Source organism: Spinacia oleracea, chromosome 4 (genome assembly GCF_020520425.1).
Source record: "Spinacia oleracea cultivar Varoflay chromosome 4, BTI_SOV_V1, whole genome shotgun sequence".
Lineage (NCBI taxonomy): Eukaryota > Viridiplantae > Streptophyta > Magnoliopsida > Caryophyllales > Amaranthaceae > Spinacia > Spinacia oleracea.
The window spans coordinates 112377200-112396967 of NC_079490.1; the positions used below are offsets into that span (position 1 = coordinate 112377200).

Below are 19768 nucleotides of genomic sequence, written 5' to 3' on the forward strand. Positions count from 1 at the left end.
ACCCGAATACATAAAACCTTAAGTAAAATCTTAGTTGGTTAAACCTAAGCCGGATCCGAACATGCTGTGGACTTTCTACGTAGGGGCAACGTTTGGGGCTCTAAAGACTTGTTCTTGTTCGGTTTGGGAGCAGGCAGGGAAGGCATGCATCACATTGTATGTAACCTAAATTATGCTAATTTACTACGTGGCAATTAATTTTGATTATGGCTTTATGGTTTTTCCTCATGAATTATATCATTGTATTATTAATAACCTAACAGTGGTAGCACGAGCCTCTAATTAAATCCATAATCAATTATAGTTAACATGGATTAAATTTTATAAATTTGCAATGAATCAAAGGATTGATTAATTTCGTGATGTAATTGATTGCAAATTCGTGCGATTATTTGATTATATGTTCGCAGGATTTTTCGGCAGTTTTGTCAATCATGGTCGAAATCTTATGTTTTTATAGTGAATTTCGCATGTAAACGACATTTTAAAATTTTGACAAAAATCAAGGATTTGATACAGAACCCAGAATTCCCAAATTCGAATCCTAACTATGACTTTTCGGAGGTTTTAGTTTTTCGAATGCAAAATTTGTTATTTTTATAATGTTAAATTAAATATTTGCGAATCTTGTATGTAAATCTTGAATATATGATTGATCTACTGTATATGTTTAACAATTTTAAGGTCTAATTTTGTGAATTGTACAACCTAATTTGTAATTATAATTAATTTGTTGAATTTCAAATAATTTAGAATTTGTTTTGATTTTCATAATTAATTGATAATTTAATTAGGATCCTATGATTAAAAACCACCATAAAATTTGTTAAAATTGAAATATTTTAAAATCTTATGACCTAGATTTTAATTCCTAAGAAAATATGTAATCGGAAATTAATTTGAATAATAAAATTTCGATTTTTTCGCCTAAATTTAGTGAAATTAATACTTCGTATGAATTATTAATTTGTCGTTAAATTTAAATATAAAAGTTTTAATTTTTATAAATCGTTCACAAATTTGCACGCACGAAGCAATAGAAGCTAAGTGTCACCCTTAAGGGGTTTTGCATAGTGCGGGCATGCGACGACGAGCAAGGGAGCTCGTCGCCCATGCGGTACAAGGCATCGAGGAATGCACGAGCCACGCGCGCGGGGACAGCCACTGTGCAGTGTGTGTTGTGCGAGTGATCGAGCAAGGCGAATGGGCAACGATGCACACACCCAGCAGTGCTGGCGTCGAGGCATCGTGCGATGGCTTCCGAGCCGTGCACGTCTGCCAACCCGCGTTGTGCCCAGCAGCGATGGCGACTAGGAATCAATGGATACCCTCGTGCCATGCGCGCAAAGAAAGCAAGCATGCAGCAGCAAGCCAGCGATGGCGTCGAGCCAATGGGCGCTGGCGAGGGATTGGCTGTGCGATGGCCTCGGCCATGCGTGCGGTTGGCTCTTGCGTCGCTGCAAGCCTCGGCGAGGCATGGGCCTTGCGCCCATGTGCCTTGCCTTGGCCAATTAACTTGTTTCGTTTTGTTTATAATTTTCGGTTGAAAACAATTTTAATTAAATTTAATCTCGTAATTAAATTTTTCTCGGAATTTAATTTTGATAAATTTAATTATTATAATTTGTTTTATACTAATTATTTTAATAAAATTAAAACCTTGGTAAAATTTATTTAATTAATTTTAATCAACTGAAAATAAAATAAGGGATTTAAAATTATTTTATGTGAGCTTTTAATTTTAATTAAATTTGTAGGTTTCCGGTTGGACTAGGAAATACAATTTTATGTTTTAAATTTGTAAAGCATGTAAATTCTTGGTTTTAGTGGGATCTTTTAGTCATTAAACTCTTGATTAGGTCTTTATTCCTTTAAGGTTAGAACAACTTGATTAGAACTAATAAGGTTCAATAATTTGTAGATTGTTGGAACCTTTGATTAGTTGCTGCAAATGTTTATGTGATGCATGATTTTTTTCTACTAACTTGCTATGTGGGCCATTCATTGATAAATGAATGGATGAATGGTATATTGTAAATGTACTGTTTTGCAGGTTATGGAAAGTGACTAGTATGGCCCAAATAGGATAGTAAATATGGTCTGCGTACCATTAATTTGAATGTAAAATTGGTCTTATGCACCAAAGTTTTTATTTAAATATGGTCTGAGTACCATCAAATAGTTGTAATTAGTTTTAATTATAGCATATCCTATTTGAAGAAAATGGCGCCTCCCATGATGAAATTCAAGACGAAATTTCCAATCCATTTTCGAGACGGAGTTTGAAGTTCAAGCTTCAAGATGAAGTCGGGCCATACTAGATCACATTTAAATCTTATGCGTGTTTTAAGTTATTTATTGCTTTAAATATGTCTTAATAATGCATGAGATTGTGGCTTGATTATGTTGCATGATTAAGGATTTTAGTTCACTTAAAATCTAACCAACATAGTAAGAGCCCTAAGTTCCAAACTTTAAAAATTGAGTTAAAAGGTGTCATTCCAAAATAACGCTTACTTGGATAACCTTTACATCAATCTAGTAATAGTTTTCCGCCATAGCGAGATGTTACTTATTGATTCTAAAGGGGTAAGGTACACAAATAATTGTGAGTACATGTTTGTTTTGGTAAAACTCAACGATATAAGTAAGGAGTCCTTTTATGTCGTGGCAAATGGGATAGTTTTACCTAATAAGTTCTTAGATGTACCTATCAACCAAGAGTAGTTTCTAGACTATTAGCAGAGGATCTGCTTACCTAAAATATTTAAGAATTGAATCAAAAATAATGTGCTTAATTCTTCAATGATTTAAGTGTCTTTGATTCATTTATTTCACACCTGCCGGAACAAAATATTTCGAATAAAATGCCAATGACTTGTTTAAATTGCATGTTTGTTTTTAAAGTTATTACTAATGATAAATGTTTAGACTTTGCATGCTTCAAAGTATGTTTTTAATTATTGTTTATTATTAAATATCTTTACTGCAATAAATCCTTTTAGAAAGGTAACAGTAAATTTCCTCGATTGGTAGTGAATCCAAGAACAATTCACGAAAATGAGAGAAAATGAGCAATTTAAAATGTACGTTTCTGATAGAGACTTTTATGGTTGTTTTTTAATAACAAAGTTGAATGGCAAACCAATTGGTGCTTGTAGATTCAAAATACAATATAGTTTTGTGATCATAAAGCATTGAGTTTAACACTCAACTTTACCAATGGTTAACAACTTAATATCTTTGTCCATTTAATTCTCGAATGGGTCTAGTCCCTAGACATTCGAATAGATCGATGCTTAGAGAACTTTACAAGCATCTAGTAAGATCATCTTGTTGAACAAAATATTCAACTTAAATAAAATGGTAAGAAACTTTTTGGAGTGACATTGGACATGTCTAACAAAGTATAAAAGTCAACACTAGAGAAGTCAATTCTTAAGACTATAAGAAAGGGTACAAGAAATAGGAAAACAAGGAACAAGTGAAAAGGAATTTACGATTCCGTTTCTACCTATAAGTTTATGTTTAAAGAAAGATAACCTAGCAATCAAACTTCCTTGGTATCATATACCGCTTGAGGTTCTTACTTCAGTAATAACTCAAACGATGGAAGCTAGGCTACACTAATGGCCTACAAGTAGGAAATAAAGCATGGCAATGCTACATTAGTTGTAGGGTCATCTAGTTTGTTTTAAGTCCTTTCAAGGCTGGAACTTAATGGCTATTTTGTTCCATAATCAGCATACCTAAATTTCTGTTTTCAAACACAGAAAGACTCACTTTTAAGAAAAACGTTTGTTTGTTTATTTGAATGAAATGGTCATTTACGGGTTGAGTCATATATGCTTGATTAAAACAAACAACTCTTTAACAATAAGAACTTTACTAGGTTCAAATGAATCTCTTGATTTGAGTTCCACTAACTTTTAGCATTATTACTTAGACCATATCAACAAGTTAACATTCAAAAGCTCTATTTTGATGGACTTTTTAAAGTTGATTGATTTCTAAATCATTCAAGACAAACTAGTCTTACTTGTTGAAAATAACAAAAGGAAATGACCAATTGTTAGAACACCTAGACAATAGAGTTTAAAGCTAAAGAAAGATTTTATGACTTTATTATTTCACATGGTTTTGAGTGAATATGGATTTATTAACTCAAAGTGATATAAGTTTGAATCTGTTTGGCTAGTTCAAAGATTCATAGAAAAGTATAAAAACGTCCATTTGGCAAGAAATCATAAAGATCTAGGTTAGATCATGTTGATGATTACTTATACCAAGAATGATCATCAATGATTGTGTGTTGTAATTTCACAATTAGCTCCATAAGATACGGTTTATCTAAATTGGAATGATCGAATTCAATTAGTACTTGATTCGATCAATGATGAATCATAAAGATTTTTCCTATAATTTTTAAACAAAACTCTCAACTACCACCAAACTAAACCAAATTCGTCAAAGCTATTGAAAAGTAATTTAAGAATATCTTTTCAATATATCTAAAGAGTTCCTAAATTCAGTGGGAGCTTAATGTTTGTTATCCAACAAACTAATGCCCAGGTATAGATATATGTTTCATTATGATTTATTCAAATGAGACACAAGGGTATTGTTTCTACCACGAATTTTGAGAACATAATGTTTGTTTGCTCGAAATAGTGTCCTTTTGGAGATTCTTTTCCAAAATGACAAGTGGGAGAAAATAGACCTCGAAAGTCTTGGAGGCGAACAACAAAAATAAACGGACGTTCCGGAGGCTTTTCGAAGTTTTTCAGAAAATCCGAACACTTATTCTTTAAGGACTTTAGAAGTGACTTTAAAGAACATACATTTCTTAGAAGACTTTACAAGTGCTTCAAGGAGAACAGAATATTCAAAGGACTTTCAAGTGGCTATTGATATTCTATTGTTTGATGTTCTAAACCCATGTAGGCATAGAATCCAGGTCACAGAAACTATGAGATTCTTCAATTAGATAATGAAGAAACCTAGAACTTGCAATCAAACTATTATCATGTAGATTATTGAGTTTGTTACTTGTAAGAAAGCTATGACGAAACCTAGATTCCCTAAAATGGTTAGAGGCCATATATAGACTCAAATGTTTTAGATGGTTAAAGGCCATAAAACAGAATTAATGTTTTGATGACAAAATTGAAAATTTGTTGATTTGCAAGAATAGATTAACACCTATTGGTTGCAAATTGGTTTTAGGATGAAAACTATCAAACATGGAAGTGTCTCTTCACACAAAACTAGATTAGTTGCTAAAGGTATCAAGCAAATTCATGGCGTGGATTGTGTTGATACATCATGCAAAATCGTAATGCTCCAGTCTATAAATCAAGCAATGATTGCATATTGGTACATATGGAAATTGGATGACAAAACATATTCCTCAATCAAATGTTGGAAGAAACTATGTACATGGTATGTCATAGGATTTGCGGATCCAAATAATGCTCAAAACAAATGCTAGCTTATGAAATTAGGGTATGGATTTAAGCAAGCAATTGGGAATTGGAACTATATTTTAGTGAAGCTAATAAGTATTTTAGTTTCATAAAATGTACATGATTCTTATAGATATATAAGAAGTTTAGTGGGAGTACTTAAAACTTAATTGGTCATATGTTTATCACACATATATCTCTCTATTCTGAAATAACATTCAAATGCTAATGACTTAGATTTGAAATTATTCATCAATGATGGACCAAGGCGAAACTTAGTACATACTGGGTATTAAGATTTATTTAATAAGATCTTATAGTATTGTTTTAGATTAAGTAATAACATTTATTAAATCAAACACGAAAGACTCCATTTGAGATATCTGACCCATATGAATTAATCTAAGTAAACAATGTTTGAACTATGTATAAGCATTTAGTAAGTTAAACATCAAAGGATCTAAATGAGATTCTTCACCTATATTATATATTAAAGAAATTAGCCGGATTCAGTATCTACTGAAACTAAATGAGCTAAAGTTACATGAATAGAATTCAATTTGGAATTATTCTGCAAAAGAATTTATCATGTATGATATAATATGAGGATCGCCAAAAATGTATCGTATGACTTTAGGCATGACGAACATATACCAATCTCTATTGATCTAAGTAAAGATCAACTAGATTGAGATCAAGAAAAACTTATGGTACTTGAATAGGTAAATAGGATTAGTTCTTGATTCAAGGAAATGAAGATATGCTAAATATTGATGCTACACGCATAAACATTGGCAAAGGATCAAGCAAGATCCCTTTGGAGTTAACCATTGGCAAGGACGAGCTATATGCATCGTGGTTTGAAATGGCAACATGGATTGAAGAACATGAGTTGTTGCGTGGGATATTAAATATTAATTTCTATGTTATAAGATACAACTGGAAAGTCTTCCACATATCTGTGAACTGCTTGGATAAGAAAATCCAAACAAAGCATCACTGGAAACCTATACAGTTGTAGTAAAAGTAATTATTGCCTAAGAAGCTCGCAATTAAAAATTATATTTAATATATACATGTATACAAATTAGTAACATATAGAGCTGTGTTTTGAATGAAGTGAGAAGGGCATACTATATTCCCTTTTCACGTGCGTCCTTTTCTCCTTTCTTCTCTTTTTCCTCCGCACCATTCATTTTTAGAGGACATTCTTTCTTATCTCTACTCTCTCTTCTTTCCTCTGAATTGCTCTAGACAGTCCTTCGCTCCCTTCTTCTACCACCCTCTTCCTCCCACTTCATCCTTGGAGAATTGAAATCGTGCTCTTCTCTCTCCTCCATTGTCGCATTTCTTTACAAAGGCCGGCTAGCAAAAAGGTATCTGTCTACCTCTCATGTTTTTTTTGTGATATAAATTGAGTTTAATTTGTAGAAGATGGTGCTACTACTTTAGTGTCTGTATTTTTAAGGTTTAATTTAGGAGATAAGTGGAATAGATTTCTAGGGTTTCTATCTTATTTGTTTTCTCCAAAATTCCTTCCCTAGATCTTGAATGTCAGGGTTTAATTTCGCTTGCATTGAATTTGGTTTTGGTTCACTTATTTTATTATTGTTTTGGCGTCAAAAACAGTGAAAGAATGATTTTGGCAAGACACTAATTTGCCACTTTCCCTCGGCAATTAAGCTATTGAATTAATTTCTCTTTGCAATTAAGTCATGTTGGGATATTCTTACTATTGAATGAATTTTTCTTTTCCCTGCAAAGACATGAATGAGTGGAACTTCTCTTGGAGGAACTCTGATACTTGAGCTTGGGTACCTTGACAATTTAAGAGCTATATATGTGAGTATTTCAATGGTTTTATTGTGGTTCAAATTATCAAACACTTCAGATCGTTTTATAAATGTCCCGAATTAAAGAAAGTGTTGGTTTCTTTATGCGCTACAGTTTTCTTTTGATGTTGTGTGATTCTCTTTTGACTATTTGAATAGAATACTCCGACAAAAACACCCTTCAGCTGCCATTCCAGTAGAGTTTGGATGTCTTACCAAGATTGAGGTACTGGATTTGAGTGGTAATTATTTGACTGGATTGGTTCTGACAGAGATTGCAAACATGGAGTCACTGGAACGAATGTGAGTGCCGTTATGAAATCTTCTACCGATACGTTTTCGTATTTCTATAATAAATAACCATTATCTATTTTGTTAGAGATTACTTAGTGACAAACTGACAACAACTTCAAAGACACCATCCCTCCAGAGCTTGAGGAGCATAACCAACTGTCTGAGCTGCAGTTTATGAATACCTTGCATTTGTTACCAACAGAAAATTTGGCCAACGCACATCCGCACTGATCTTGTAATGAGACAGGTATCGTCTTTTTGAAACTGTCTTGTTTTTTCTAAAGTAACTGTTGTAGCCCTAAGGAGGGATATGTATAATAAGCTTAAACTATACTGTAGAATCAGTAAGTATTTCTTGTGAAGAGTTTCAAGGAAAAACCTTATGATAGTATAATTCTCGGGGTTTCTAAGTTGTGTCCAAACATGTAGGCTGATTGATTTCCATGGTTTTATACTCAATAGATTAGAATTCGTGTATGGGTCTAGGAGTTCACTATCAATTTTGAGTTGATTTCGTGTGAAGAGTTGTGATTAAACGTGTTTTGGTTAGTATTATGCTAGGGGAGTTTTGAAGTTGTGTTCAAACATCTATGTTGAATGAGTATGTCGTTATTTTGTACTCGGTTGACAACAATATTTGCAATTCCCATCATCAGTTATATAAAGTACATTTGTTGATATCATTAAAGGTGTTTCGGTTATTAAAAACTTAACTATTATCATTCTCGGACAGTCGGACTGTTCAATGGACTTTTTTCTAAAGAAAAATATGAAGTATACACAAGTGATAATATAAGATTATAAGAGATATTGAATTGATATAGAAAAATGTACACTTTTCTTTCATTAGCTCCCGAACTATGTCGCTTGAGTATCCATTGAAGAGTACATAAGAACCCAATATAAAAAATTCGAAATAATACGTATGGGGTATGCTCTCTACATTAGGAAGGAGAAAGGAGGCAACTAAAAACGAATTTAGATTTAAACTAGATGTAACTATCGTCTACCTTGTTATATTGTTGATTAGTGTTAATGATTAAACCTCAACAATTTCATAATAAACTCACTTTCAGAGTTTCAGGACATCTGAAATTCTGAATTCTGATAAAACATAAATAGTTATCAGATGACAAAGTCTACAGAATCGCTACAAGTCAATAATTGCAATAGTTATATATAAAAAAAGGAGAAGCTGCTACAAGAAAGTCGGTCCGTGTTTTGTTGAAGGATATGCAGTTTCTAATGATTGGTTGAGCTTGTCTCGCCTGCTATAGTTTAATACAGATCTACACTATTTAGTATGTGAATGGTTTGATTATTACTTTGAAATGAGGTTGAGAAGGGGTTTGTTGAATAATTGTTTTGAATGTTGGCCGTGTTTTATTTAATTAAGAATCGTTGGAGGTAGATTTATCAGACTTCCACAAAATCAAAAAATTAAACTGAACAGGAAACCTTCTTTTTGTTACTAATCACTGTCATTACCCCATTTCCTTCAAAGAGGCTACCGCAACAAGCAGATTAAGGCGGGGTTGGACGTACACACCTTTCCCCTTGTTACTGCTAAAGGAAAAATACAAAGAGGGAACTGGTCTTTAGGATCATTTTATCAAGGGGGTTTTTATCATAACAGAGAATGTAGTTTTTCTGATATTTTTTGGACCGTGATTATGTTATCTTGTGTTTATTATCTATCTTATTATTGCTATAGTGACACTTCTTGATGTACCAAAATTTCTATTCCTTCTATTTTCTGACGTTGCTAAGTAATGGCTAAACCAAGAAAGTCAATTTCAAAAGAGTTTGACAGGTGTAAAAAATTCTCAAGGAAACTAATTTCTTTTGCTGAAAATAGTTGTGATTCTCTAGAGAGCATCAAGATTTTATTTATTTCTGATAAGAAGACAACATCAAGTTATTTGATCATATTACCTACAAGATTTGTCTATATTTTGTCATGATTGATTTGAGAATTGAGATATTCACCTAGAAGTGCTTTTTCTACATGACAGCTTGATGGTAAAATATAAGCAAAGACCAGGCTAGAGCTAACATCTTAAGATTGTCCTACCATCTGATGTATGTTCTGTGCCTTTCCCTTATGTCTGAGTTATAAGTTTATGAGACCACTTTCTGCGTTTTTCATTGGAAACCTTTCTATGAGGTATGATTTTGCATCAATGTGGGTGCTCCGTAGTTCATTTTTGATTTTGCAACAATGTAGTATTTCCATGTTTTTTCCTTGATAGTTTTTTTACTTATCATTACAACCGAATTTGAGTAGCAATCCTGATTGATTAAGTACGGAGTATCATTTTCTTATTACATTTGGATTATGTATTGAATTGTAACTTTCACTTGTAGTAGGTTTCTGAAATGACCTTTCAGTGAGGTGGCATTTTATATGCAGTTTTAATGTCGTTATTAGTGGAACCTTAATCTAGGAGAGTTGTCTGTTGTCTCTCATAAGTTGTTGTGGGGGGACTAATTGTAGGGGAATACAGTTAAACATAATAACATGTGCGGAACAATCCCCAAAGCCAGGAAACATGTATAAAGCACAGATTAAGCAAACTTACATTCGAAGCGTGTTTTCCACAATAATATGTCAACGAACACGAACAAAGAACTCCACTTGTCGTTCCTCTACTTGGTTCACCGACACGATCAGATCCGTCTTGATTATGGCAGCTTAGACAATCGATCAAGAGTTTGTGCTTTTGGGAAGAACACATCCATGGAGGCTAAGAGAGAATTAGGGTTTCTCTCTCATCCTTAGGGTTTGCGCTTGTGCGCTCCGGCTCGTGGGTTGCTTTCGTATTACGATTAAATTATCCTTCGACAAGTTACTTATCGTTTCGTACTTGACGATCCAATGTCGTACGATACGATTATTCGTCTTGCCTAGCTTACGAATATACGCAATACGATATACGATTTCACGATCCAATGTTTAATCGTATAATTATGTTTTTCCGAACTAATTTCCCGAAAAGATATTAAATGAATTTCCGATTCATTTAATCCGGTGATCTGTTACGTGCCATTGGTGTGACCTTGTAGGTTCAGTCAAGAGTAAGTTGTGAGCTTAATATTCATTAGAACTCACTGATCGGAAGCATTGCTCCAGCTAGCTGTTCCGATCACTTGATCTCACTGAATTAATTGTTCGCAATTAATCTGAACCTTGGTATTAGACTTAATGCACCTTGGTGAAGGACATATTTCCTTCAATCTCCCACTTGTCATTCAGACAAGTGTGCATCCACATTCCTTCGTCACTTAGTGTTACTTACTGAACATAAGGTCAGATCCAAGCCATCCTTATTAGGTCCAGAAGTGTTTCTCGGATTACAGAGCTCAACTGTTAAACTTTTGCAGAAGGTTAAGCCTAACCATTCTGAGTACGGCCATGCATTTTACAGTATCTAACTCTCCGAGAGGCCTTGTTACGCAACAACACCATAACCTATCAAAGATAGGAGGACAATCCATTCTTGCAATCTATGAACACTCACTTTGATTCATAGTACGCCCAATAACTGCTTTTATAGCCTCCTTTTACGGTGCGACGTTTAGCTAGTTTCAAAGCGAACTAATTCTCAAACGAGCAGACATAATCGCTCATGTTCTGAGGAACGGTTTCTAATCACCATTAATGAGAACTACCTATGACATGACTTTAATCTCTTAAAGTGTTCTCATGGTCAATCCGATACAAGATCCAATAAGTATCTATGCAAAAGATTCTGACATCCAGTCACTCTAGTTCAAGAAACAGAACTAAGTAATCTACTTGCAATCTAATCTTCATTAGTCATTGGTCGTCCACCTTTCAATGACCTGGATTAGGGATCCTTTGTGACTTCAATATTCAAGTTCACTTATGGGTGTTTCTTTGTCGAAGAATCCATCTTGACATCCCATTTGAATGATTTGAATCACATGGACTTATCATTTAATACTAAACCAACATTAAATGAACTATGAAATATAATTTCATAAATGATAAATGTTTAAACCAAATGCTTACCAATTTGTGGGCCTCTAACCCAAAATCAAGCATTTAACGTTTTACAGATATAGGCCTTTCATCCAATACTTAAAACATTCATAGAACTCAAACTTCATTCCATATCTGCATATGAATGTTGTGTATCATTCAATGCAGAGGTTTAGTTTATCATACTTTGTTATCCTTAGAATCTTTTCTATCGAAAGCCTTTCGATGTAAGATGAAAAGATCTTTGAATATGTTTCTAGAATGATCTAGTCTTTCGTTGCTGTTTAGAATGATAATCATATCTAAAATAGAAAATCATCCAGGTAGCAGACTTGTGATCAACTTGAGTTCACTGAAGAACTCCCACTAAAAATAATTCCCTTTTATTGCTTCTTTGGCAATAATGAATTCATTTCAATTATGTAGAATTTAAAATGATGCTTCCCTTTTGGAATACTCCAACTAGTTCACATAGATGTGGGAGATACATCTTTCAACTGAAAACTTGGAAACTAATCATTGATTCAGTTTCCCATGCATCACATATGGTTTAGAACCTATGTAACCACCTTTTAATCACGACGCCTAATTGCCCTTGTTTATTTGTGGTTTGCCTACCAACAAGATTCAACTTTTGCTTAGGCAAATTCATTTAGCATCAAAACTTTAGTTATCTTCACTTCCTCTTATCAAGTGCTCATCCTACATATCCAAATGTATTGGACGTTCTTGATACTGTTCCAATGATTTTTTATCCAGATCAATAGAGATTGGTATAAACTCGTCACGATCCAATGTTCACGAGTCATCTTGGCGATCTATATATCACATTATACATGATTGATTGTAATGCAAAAACCATTCGCATTTTAAAATCCATCCATGTAACTTTTAGCTTCATTCTGTTTCAAGAGACACTGAATCTTGCTAAAATCTTGGCATTGCCATGTGATATAAGGTGAAGGCACCTCTTCAAGGTCCTTCATGCTTAACTCTAGATCACAAAATAAACATACTCAAAAGATCTTATCATCCTATCTCGAATTCATTCAATGAAAAGTATATTAAGATTGGCAAAGCATGATAACTAAACCTATGGAACAAGTAAGAAGCAACACTCACATTGTGGCACTGGAGGTCAAACAAAGTTTTGAATTCCATTAGTTGTTTTTAAGAGGGGTTAAAGACCTATGGTTGTAAAACATTGGGGTTGAACATTTATCATATATGAAATATATTTTCATATTCCATTTAATCTTGGTTCAGTATTAAATGATGAGTCCTTTCAATTTGACAATATATATATTCAAGATAGATTCTCAGGACAAGTCCTGCGACTAAGAAATGTCTATCAAGTGAACTTGAATGTCAAAAGTTGAAAATGGTCCCTGGTCGGAAGTTTTCTATAAAGGTGGATGCATAGAAAACGCTAGACGACTAGAATGCAAGATGACTAGTAGTTCTGTTTCTTAAACTATGTGGACATGGCAATGTCACAATCATTTGCATAGATACTTACTTGAGAAGACTAGTATCGGACAGACCTATGAAACTTTACTGTAAGAGATGAAAATCTGTCATAAGTAAATTTCATTACATTATTAGACACTAATCCTCAATACCTGAGTGATTTGAGATTACTTGTTTGAGAACTGGTTGCTTTGACGTTGACCAACCGTCGCACCGTAAAAGGAGGCTATAAAGGCAACGCTCAGGTAATCACCTATCAAACGAAGTCTAATCTCAAGATCGCAAGATTGGGATTGTCCTCCCATAAATCGGGATGAGATGCTGAAAGTTGTACAAGGCCACTCGGAGAGCTAGAAACTGAAAAATGCATGGCCGTGCTAAGATGAATCATAGGCTATGATTATATGTTTATTTGATCAGTTGAACTCTGAAACCGAGAAATACCTATGGACATAATAAGAATGACTACTCTTACCTAATGTTCATGAGCAGTCATCAAACGACAAAGAAATTAGGAAATGCACAAGTGGGAGACTGAAGGAAATAATTCCCTTGGTCCAAGTCTGCATTTAATGCTAAGTCTAATAAATGCGGTTCAATATTAATTAACAAGTTAATAATTAGTGTGATTAAATAATTCAGTGAGATCAAGTGAACTGAATGCCTAGCTAGAGGGCGCTTTAGTTCAAGTGGAATTAATAATATTAATCCACAACTTACTCTTGACTGAACCCGTAGGGTCACACAAATAGTACGTGAACGGATCAAGTATTTAAGTGAATATATTATTCATCAAGTACTCCATTTATGATCATTCGGACACGACGGATCTCGGTTCCAGTGGGAGCTGAAATGGTCAAAAAGAAAAAATAAAGAATACTTCGGAAATGATGATATTGTCGGAAACGGAAATATAGTTCATAACGGAAATATAAATATTATCCAAGTCGTAGATGTTGCCGGAAACGGAAACGTGCTTCGTATAGGAAAATATTATTGGAAATAGAAATATTGCCGGAATCGGAAATATTGCTGGAAAAGGAAATATTACCGGAATCGTAAATATTGTCGGAAAAGGAAATTATTTGCGCAATCAGAAATATTAACGGAAACGTAAATATTTGTTTGAAACAGAAATGGATTTCGGAATCGAAAAACGAATCGGAAGCTCGACGAGCGATAAGCCGGCAAGTGAGCCAGCCCATCGCTCGACAAGCAAAGGCCTAGCGCATAACACTGAGCACGAAGCCCAGCGCCAATGCCCAGCCGATGGCCCTGGAAGCGTAGTGGGCCGCGAGCACCAAGGAAGGCAGCAGCAGCATAGCAGCCCGCCAAGCAAGGCAGCAACATCGTAGCAGCCCGCCAAGCAAGCAGCAGCCCGCCAAGGCAAGGCTGCAGCGCGCTGGGCCTCTGGCGAGCTGCGGCTGCGGTTGGGCCCAGGCAGGTACGTGCACCAGCGTGGCCCATTGTGGCTCCAAGAAAAGTCCGATTACTTAGTTGTCAAGTAACTTTGGGATTAAGTATTCCTAGTCCTACTAGAATTGGTTTAATTAAGAGTTTAATTAATGTTACAATTCTAATTGGATAAGAATTTCAATCCAAGTAGGGTTGGTAATTCTTTTCCTAGTAAGACACAAATTCCTTATTTCCTACCCTATAAATATGAGGCTAGGCCCTCATAATTTTATACATTGAAAATCATATTCTTACATTGTGTTCAAGGGAGAACGTAATATAGCCTAACCCGAATACGTAAAACCTTAAGTAAAATCCTAGTTGGTTAAACCTAAGGAGGGTCTGAACGTGCTGTGGACTTTTTACGGAGGGGCAACGTTTGCGGCTCGAAAGATTTGTTCTTGTTCGGTTCGGGAGTAGCTAGGTAAGGCACGCATCACATTGTATGTAACCTAAATTATGTTAATTGACTATGTGGCAATTAATTTGCGTTCTGGCTTTATGGTTTTTCCGCATGAATTATATTATTGTATTATTCTAACCTAACATCTGTGACCTAGCTTGGTTGAAACTAGGTTTTGACGAGGGTTTCGCGAGCCCCCGAGTGATAACATTTGACTGAAGGGTCATCACCGAAAATGTCAATAGTTCCCTCATGAGTCATTGGGAACTTACTGACTTGAACGTTCATCTTTGATAGATAGAGATTTTCGAAAATGGACACTTAGCTTCGAATTTTCGGGAATGAAATGAAATTTTTTAGCAAGGAATGAATAAACCTTAAAACGGGAACCGGAATACGGAACACAAAACTTTGACATTTTTTAGCAAGGAATGAATAAACCTTAAAACGGGAACCGGAATACGGAACACAAAATGTTAACATTTTTTAGCAAGGAATGAATAAACCTTAAAACGGGAACCGGAATACGGAACACAAAATTTTGACATTTTTTTAGCAAGGAATGAATAAACCTTAAAACGGGAATCGGAATAGGAACACAAAATTTTGATATTCTTTAGCAAGGAATGAATAAACCTTAAAACTTTGACATTTTTTTCGCAAGGAATGAATAAACCTTTAAAACTTGAACATTTTTTAGCAAGGAATGAATAAACCTTTAAAACCTTGACATTTTTTTACCAAGGAATGAATAAACACTTAAAACTTGGACATTTTTTTAGTAAGGAATGAATAAACCTTTTAAAACTTTGTAAAATATCTTATTTTAAAAAATGCGCATTTTTTGAAAACTAGTATTATTATTATTTTTTTGAGTAAAATAACTGTACGTAGGTGGGATACGGCGGTTTCTGACATAGTTTCCTGTTAGTGGGCCACTGAATATAATGATTTGAAAAACCGTTACTTTTCCGCGGGAAACAAAACGGAAGAAACATAAGCGGTTATTTGATAAGATTTGGGCTGAATGGCCCTAAATTTTGTCGGAGGGAAATAAATATTTGGAGCGCTGAAATTTTCCAGCGCTTGACTTTGAGAGCTGGAATTTTCCAGCGGATGTCCTTTTTAAATTCGAACAGTTCGAGGCATTTCGCCATTTTTCTCGTTGCTGCCGTTCGTCATTTTCTCACTCCTCCTACTCGTTTTTACTCGTTTTTGCTCGATTTTGCACGATTCTTTTACCAAAATCATTCCCAAGTCGATCTAAACCGCATATATGTAAGTAATTTCGAGTTTTAATTGCGTTTTAGCTTGATTTTGAGTAGAATTTCATATGTTTTTCATGCTCAAAATAAATTGGGGTTTTTGATGTGTTGCCCCAATTTCTTGCAATTGCTTGATTGTATGTGATGTTTATAGCATGTATAAGTGCCTAAACATGTTAATTTTTGCAAGTACGTTTATTTTGGGTGATTTTGTGCTTGTTCAACACTAGCCCCCAAGGGTGCCTACGAATTAACATTAGAATTCAATGTAGGTGATTTTCGTTATTTTTCTTGCCATTACATAGCCTATGGGTGATAGGAAATGCATCGTTTTGACGTTTGGATTAGTCCATAGTTGATTTTTTCTGTATAAACTGTTGTCATTAATTGCGAACTTAGTAATATACCCATTTAGGGAACATAATTTTTTGATGCCAAATAATTTGTTGCATTTGGTATTTTAGAATGTAACTGTTTTGCATTGTTGGTTTTGAGGTATGATTTCCTAATGTTTTCGTATTTTTGCGAAATATAGCATGTCGGATGGTAGTGGATCTTCCACCGAGGGGGATACTTCGGACTACTGCTTGCAGCCTCGGGTTGCTTCTTCTCGTCCGATGAGGCGAGAGGGTACCTACCGTGCTCGACGTTCTCGGAGGATGAGGGATGCCTCTCCGTCTCCTCCGTTGAAGTCCGGAGGGGGTTCTGACCCCGAGGACGGGCCTCTTTGTTTGGACCCCATAGAGTATGATGGGTTTGACTTGCACCACAACTTGGAGCATCACGTGGTGTCCCGGTTTCGTACCGGAAAGGCTGGGACAGATACGGCTTGTCGACCTTACGGGGGTCGGTCTTCATTGAGCGCTTGGGGAAGCTGGATGAGCGGACTCGTGTTCATGTGGAGGCGTGTTCGTTGTATCCGACGGTGCGGGTCTTTAGGGAGGTCGTGGGCCCTAATGTATCTACGTGGTTTGTGCGCCTGCTTCTTGAGTGGTGGTGGGATACCACCAACACTTTTCACTTTCCTTGGGGGAGATGACTGTCACCCCTGAGGACTATACTGCTCTTACGGGGCATTCCTTTACGGGTAGGCCCGTTAATGTTGCTAGAGAGACTACTATGCCGTCTCAGGAGACGGTTAGGGAGTGTATTCGGGAAGACTTGGCAGTAGAGGTGGCCAAGTACAAGGGGAAGGGGATGCCTTACTCCTTGTTGGTGGATTTTCTAGCGGCGGGCCGCCCCTCTGGTGTGGCTGTACGGGTCTTGGACGGTCCAGATAGGCTCATGCGTCCCATTTCTCTGTGTGCCGTGCCGCAACTTCTTGAGGTACGTATTTGATATTATCATTTAGGAGTGCAAAAGGAGTTGCTTACTTTCACTCATGTGCTTTTACTGTTTTGCTTTTGTAGTTGTTGGCTTTTGAGCGCTTTCCCTTCTTCGCTCCTTGGTTTGGTAGAGTGGTCGGGGGTTACCCTGCTGCCTTTTGGTGGGGTACCGCTGGGAAGCTGAAGAAACGCCCAGCCATAAAGTACTTCAGGGACATGATTGCAGTTGGGCGCCCTGACTTGGTAAGTATTCTTAGTTTTTTGCTTACTTATTCTTATCTCGTTTCGTGCGAGTCGCTTGACCCGTTTGTTTTCGTTTTTGCAAACAGGTGAGTTGGTCTGCTGGGCTAGACTAGAAGAGACCGAGGAGTTGAGGGAGGCCCGGCTCCAGTCTCGGTGTCGGATCTTGTACCAGGGTCCTAAGGGCCTGGCTTGGTTTTTGGGGGAGCGGGTACTCCGGCAGACTACGAGCTCATCCCGGTGCCCCGATCGCGTCCTTCGAGCATGCTGCTCCCTACGGGCATCCTTGTTAGCCGTGGGGCAGTGTTGCGGCAAGGTATGCCTGCGGGCGACTTTGTGTTGCTCGACCACAGCTATGCTGAGTTTCTGCAGCTCCGGATTTTTCTTCCGCATGTCGTCGAGGTACATTTAACCTTGTGATTTTATTGGTATGCATGTATGTTCTTTCATTTGTCTTTTGACTTATTTGTCTGTGTTACAGCCTGAGCCCATTAACCTTGGCGGTTGGGTGCCACCAGGTTGTTCGGTCCGCTATACTACGACGGGCGAGGCCAGGATCATAGAGGAGGTGCCTGTGATTCTCGAAGAGGACGGACCCCATCCGTTGGTTCTTGCGGATGTTCGTGTGGTATGTGATTTATTTGCCTGGTAGTCCTATTTATTGCGTAGAATTGCTAACACTTTTGTTGTCCAGGTGTCTGCTAGGAAGGTCAACCAGGGGGTGCGCATAGTCAACCGGTTAAAGGGCGCGTTGTCCTTGGTTCGGGCGTCTCTCTCTTGCAGCAACCCGGGCTCGACTCCGGTATTGCGCCTGCTAACTTTGCCTTATTTAGTCAGTTTGGTTATGTATATGCTGACTCGTATCAGGATTTTGCAGATTGGCGGTCCACAGGCTCGTGTGCCAGAGTAGATGCGGACACCTCAGAGGGACAGTTATTCGTTTGAGGGTGACCCTGGTGCCTCCGGGTCGCATGTTAGGCTGCGCTATTTGGACGTTGGTTTGGGTCGGAGGCCCAAACCAACGTCCAAATGGGCCTAGGATGAGCTATGGTTGGCCGTTCGGGGTGCCTCAGTCCCCGATGGGTTGGCAGGCCCCTTCATTCCTGTCGTTTCAGACCGGCTGGCAGCCTCAGCCATTTCAGTAGCCTTCACGTCCCGGGTGGGTGCCCGCGACGCAGACGCAGAGCTGGGACTCTTCTTAGTTCGAGACTTTGTTCGGTGGTCCGCAGGGTTCGCAGGGTGCTGGCACGAGTGGTGGTGCTCATGATGATGATGATGAGAATGAGCCTTTTCTTCCGGGGGTTTACTGGGCCCCCTTAGTGGGCGATATACACGTATTTGGAAATGTATCATTTTCCGTGTCGTGCTTCATACTTTGTATTATTATACTTTAAGTTTATTTTGTTCCTCTGTGCATGCATCGATTTTTGCGAAAAATGGGCCATTTTTCAGTATTGTAGTATTTTTTCCTTTGCCGAAGGTATTGCCTTTTCAGGTATACCGACTCACCTAAAAAAACGGAAAGCACATAACAAAAAATGATGCGCTTTAAGTTTTTGGGTCAACAATGCTTATCAGAATCTGAGCCAAGGTAAAGTTCTTATTTAGAAACGAGCTCGAGTACAAAAATTTTATGAAAATAGTACAATCCTAGTTGTCCTCGAATAGGTAGTCTTGTAACAGAGTTTACATAAATGTAGGAACTTAATTAAGCTTGAGAAACTAAATATGTGTGGCTGATGGAGTTTGCGCTGAATTGAGTTGTCAGCGGTGGAATTTTCCAAGCTGGATTCTTTTTCTGCGGAATTACATATTCGTATATCCGTTTTGATTCAACTCGGATTCTTGCTAGGCATGACTATAAATAGAGGGTGCGACGTTTATAATTCTTTCATCCTTGCATGCTTTGTCCAATTGCTTAAGTTTTCCCGAACCCACTTGTCTGATTGCTTTTCTCTGTTTCCGCCATGTCGACCCATGTTCTCTCTATGTCTTTGAAACTAGTTGTCAGCA

General features: G+C 36.9%; 1 long non-coding RNA gene across 2 annotated transcripts; it reads left to right on the top strand.

Annotated features, from left to right (window-relative positions):
- The first annotated feature begins 6604 nt into the window (after nt 1-6604).
- Nucleotides 6605-19235, top strand: LOC110788531 (uncharacterized). 2 transcript variants are annotated; one of them, XR_002533376.2, is made up of 10 exons: nt 6605-6841; nt 7230-7307; nt 7457-7600; nt 7677-7838; nt 16726-17516; nt 17600-17758; nt 17845-18157; nt 18237-18383; nt 18450-18557; nt 18623-19235. It is a non-coding gene; the product is annotated as an uncharacterized lncRNA (long non-coding RNA). The 2 variants fall into 2 exon arrangements; XR_002533375.2 differs by having other exon boundaries at nt 18633-19234.
- The last annotated feature ends 533 nt before the right edge of the window (nt 19236-19768 follow it).